Raw genomic sequence first — 4,601 nt, 5'->3', positions numbered from 1 at the left:
ATGACAAAGAATAAACGAAATTAGTACAACATAAAAAAAAGTACCGACATGAATAATAATATGTATATCACTTAAGTGTATCATCATCAAGTATAACATAAAAAAATTGAATACCTGACACTACTAATAATCTCGATCAGTATCATCAATAAATGCATAATCATCATCATCACTATAATCAATGATGGGCTCATAGGGTTCATTGGCATCAACATGTGCAAGGCCACCTTGACGTAATCGGTCAAGCATTGACAGGTCATCCGCAGCAGTAACCTCTTCTTGTTCCGGCTCTTCTTGTTCCTCCTCTAGGGTGATGTCGGATTCATTGTCGCTGTCTACTTCAATGTTTTGGGGTGAAGTATAGCGGTTCTTGAAATGCTTTTTGGAAAGACGTGTCTCTTGGAAGAATTCTCCTTCATATGTGTCTGGGTTAATGTGAGGTTCATAATCCTCTTCCTTTGGGGGAGAAAGTCTAGCACGTGGCGGCACTTCATAAACGACATCCCAACCTTTCAGATTTGGATTAGTTTGGTAGGCCCACGGTAGATAGAATACTTGGGTCGCTTGTTGAGCCGTAATATAGACATCAGGAACATCTAAATGGGTGCTTTGGTTGATTTCAACTAGCCCTATATGTTCATGAGTCCTTCTAGTCTCCTTCGGCTGAAACCAATAACATTTGAAGACTACGACATTCGGTGGGTTTTCACCATAGAACAAAAGTTCATAAATTGCTTCAACTCTCCCATAATACTCGGTACCTCCTTCGCCGATAGAAGATACACAACAATTTTTAGACTTTCGGTCGGCCATAGATAGCTCTTTGCCATAGGTACGAAAGCGATACCCGTTGATGTCGTACTTGTCAAATGAACGGACCTTATAGTCAAAACCATTAGCGACTTGTCTCAATTCGGCGTCCATAGACTCTGAATTAGCCTACAAGTTTAATATGAAAGGATTATTGCATTATGCACAAATTAGCGAATGAAATGAAATTGTCTAATAGAAATTACCGTTTGTTTGAACCAAGAGATGAAACCGGGATAGCCGCCTCCTTGCTTTGCGAGAAGCTCATACTCTTCGACGGAATCCTTTTGGATCTCCACTCCATACGAGAATATGGCGACGTATCGACTGTATGACATATCCAGGAATAAGAGCAGTTCAAAGGAAATAGAAGTTGCGAAACAATGTACCGAGAACTTCTATCAGGTTGTTGAAGATATACAACGAAATGGTTCGCCATTCTTCGTTATCCAAAGATACTGGATGTGAAACACTAGCTGGTGCGAGATTCCCTTTGAATAGGCTGAGGTTGGATCCACCCTTTTTAGGCTCGTCAGCATTGTACCGAGGCTTCGGATTATGCAAATGATGATTTTTGGCTTCGTAGTGCGCTGTTACGAAGTTTGCCGCCTCCTCTGTGATGAATGCCTCAGCCATCGATGCTTCAATTCTATGTTTATTTTTACATTTTTCTCGAAGCGTCTTCTATATCCTCTTAGTTGGGTAGCACCAACGATTTTGCACGGGCCCCCCCAATCTTGCCTTGGTCGGGAGATGCAAAATCAAATGCTGCATTGGATTAAAGAAGCCCGGTGGAAAGATCTTCTCTAACTTGTAGATCAACTCTGGCGCCAACTCTTCCATTTCTTCTAGCACGCCAGGCGATAGTTCTTTCGCACAAAGAACACAGAAGAAATAGCTGAGTTCTGCCAGTACTAGTCATTCATCCTCAGGGATGAAGCCACGCAACATCACCGGCATTACCCGCTCAATCCATATGTGCCAATCATGACTCTTGAGACCAAATATCTTCAGTTTATCAAGATTCGCTCCCCTCTTTAGATTCGCTGCATACCCATCGGGGAACATCAACTGCTGTTGCACCCACAAGAGAATTTCCCTCATAGCTGGCCTTCCAAGATTGAACCATGCCTTTGGCTTCGTCCAGTTCTGCTTTCCTTTCGGTTCTTTCATGTTTTGTAACGGCCTATCACATAGCGCCTCCAGGTTGACTCTAGCCTTAGTATTATCCTTTGACTTCCCATCTATGCCGAACAATGTACCAAAAAGTGCCTCGGCGATATTCTTCTCAGTGTGCATCACATCGATGCTGTGTGGGCAAAGGAGGTCTTTGAAGTAAGGCAGATCCCATAAGCATGTTTTGTGAGTCCACGCGTGCTTAGTATTATACCCCTTGAAGTACCCTGGACGTTGTGGATCTGGCTCGAGAGCGTTTAACTGATTCAGGGTCTGTTGGCCTGTCAATGCAGGTGGTGCAGAGTTTTTGACAACTCTACCCTTGATGAAGTTCTTCTTGTCTTTCCTGAACTTATGGCGAGGATCCAGGAACTGTCTATGCATGTTGAAGCAAGAAAACTTGCGACCGGCCTGAAGCCAACGAAACTCAAGAGCTCCCTTGCATGTGGGGCACGGGAACCTTCCATGCACACACCAGCCAATGAATAGCGCATACGCCGGCAAGTCATGCGTCGAGTACATGTACCCGACACGCATTATGAAGTTCCGTTTGCTAAAGGCGTCGTATGTCTTGAACCCATTATCCCAGGCTTCTTGCAATTCGTCCTTAGGCGGCTGCATGTACACATTCATATTTTTCCCCGGATAGTTGGGCCCTGGAATTATCAACGTCAGGAAAATGTTCTTTCTTTGCATAATCTGTCCGGGGGGGAGATTGAGTGGAAAGACAAATACGGGCCAACAACTGTATTGGGATGCCATCATACCAAACACACTGAACCCATCCGTGCTGATGCCGACTCGAGGATGCCTCGGATCTGCCGCTTTGTCAGCATGTAATTCATCAAACTTTTTCCACGCAACACCATCCGATGTGTGTACCATCATCAGATTCCCATCTGCATCTAGTTTGGTTCTTTTGCCTGTTTTGTGCCATGTCATCTGTCTGGCCCTCTCTTCGACCATGAAAAGACGTTGAAGTCTTGGTACGATTGGCATATACCGAAGAACACTAACGGGGATTTTGGTCTGTGTCTTCTCACCCATACCGTTGTCTACCACAATATACCTGGAAGACTTGCAAATGGGACAATAGTTCAAGTCCGCATAGTCAAGCCTAAATAAGGCACATCCTTTCTCACAGGCATGTATCTTCTCATAGGGCATCTTCAGTGCACGGAGGATTTTGTCCGATTGGTACAGGTTTGCAGGCATTACATGGCCTTTGGGTAGAAAGCGTCCAAATACTGTCATAATTGCGTCATAGCATTCTCTGCCCAAGTTGAACTAAGCCTTCAGAGCCATTACTTGTGAGATGGCATCCAATTGACAAAGCTCAGTGTGCTCGTGGAGCGGACGTTTTGAAGACTCCAACATTTCATTGAAGGCCTTTGCAGATTCCTCCATCTCCTCGTCCGAATTCCGAGCATCATCATAGTCTTGCACCATGTTTTCCATCTCGGTACCATGCTCGTCGGTGCGACGACGATCCACCTCAGCTCGGTCACGTTGGGCAGACTCACCATGAAGTGTCCACACCGTATAATCGGGCGTAAAACCACTCTTCTGCAGGTGTTTGCCCATTTCAGCCTCTGTCTTCTTTTCCCAATTGCCGCACCGGAAATAGGGGCACCGGGTTTTCTTTTGGCCATTTGCAAATGCGGCTTGCACAAACCCCTTGGTTTTTGTGAACCATTCAGCGCTCCATTTGTTCTGACCAGTGTGACCGGTATACATCCACGCACGGTCACTCATCTTGACTTTCAGAGCTACTGGGCACACAACAATTATATATGTAATTCACCATGTATATATTCATCAGTTGATCTACTTTGTCAATTTTATTACGTCCATGCAACCTACACTCTAATAGGTAATGATAGGTCCTAATCCCACCCGTGTATGTGTAGATTGGGTTCATTTTCCCATGCTATGCTCCGGATCCGCCGCAAAATTTCGGCAGCACCTCCCTGTTGTTCTCCTGATACACGTCTCTGCAATAAACAGAGAGGATGTGTACCCGGAGAACAACAGGGGAGGCACTGACGAAATTTATGCGTCGGATCCGGAGCAAAGCATATGGGAAAACGAACCCAATCTACACATACTCGGGCTGTCCATGGATAGCGTTGGACAATTCGAAAGAATCAAGGTTATAAATATGCAAATGCATGCATATTTATAACTATGACGCTTTCGAACGGGAGACACATATTGGTTACGCATACTGATGATTCAAGACACATATATAGCTAGCTATCAAGTTTCATCGGAATAGAGCAAATAATTAATGGGGGAGGAGGACATGTCATTTGTGCTCACCCACGAATGAAGGGGCATAGCTCGTCAAACGCACGGCGAGGTCGTCGAACACCAAACCTCGCAGCGATGAAACAACTACACATTTAAAACTACCCGGTCAACACAATTATATATGATGTTTTTCATAACAAAATCGAAGAATATATGACCTAACTAATAATTCACAAATATATGACCCCGTCGGCCTCTGGAAGGCCAAAGAACACCTTTTCGGGAGGTGTCGGGGGTCGGGGTGCCGTGTCGGTGTCGGGGTGCCGTGTCGGGGTCGGGGTGCTGTTTCGGGGTCGGGGGGT

The 4,601-nt window shown here is 45.1% G+C and overlaps 1 pseudogene; it reads left to right on the top strand.

Moving 5' to 3' along the window:
- Positions 1-3,739: 3,739 nt before the first annotated feature.
- Positions 3,740-4,601, top strand: part of LOC119358373 — a 9,414-nt pseudogene continuing 8,552 nt past the window's right edge.

Source organism: Triticum dicoccoides, chromosome 2A (genome assembly GCF_002162155.2).
Source record: "Triticum dicoccoides isolate Atlit2015 ecotype Zavitan chromosome 2A, WEW_v2.0, whole genome shotgun sequence".
Classification (NCBI taxonomy): Eukaryota; Viridiplantae; Streptophyta; class Magnoliopsida; order Poales; family Poaceae; genus Triticum; species Triticum dicoccoides.
The sequence above is the reverse complement of the archived record's forward strand: the minus strand, read 5'-3'. Positions and strand labels throughout refer to the sequence as shown.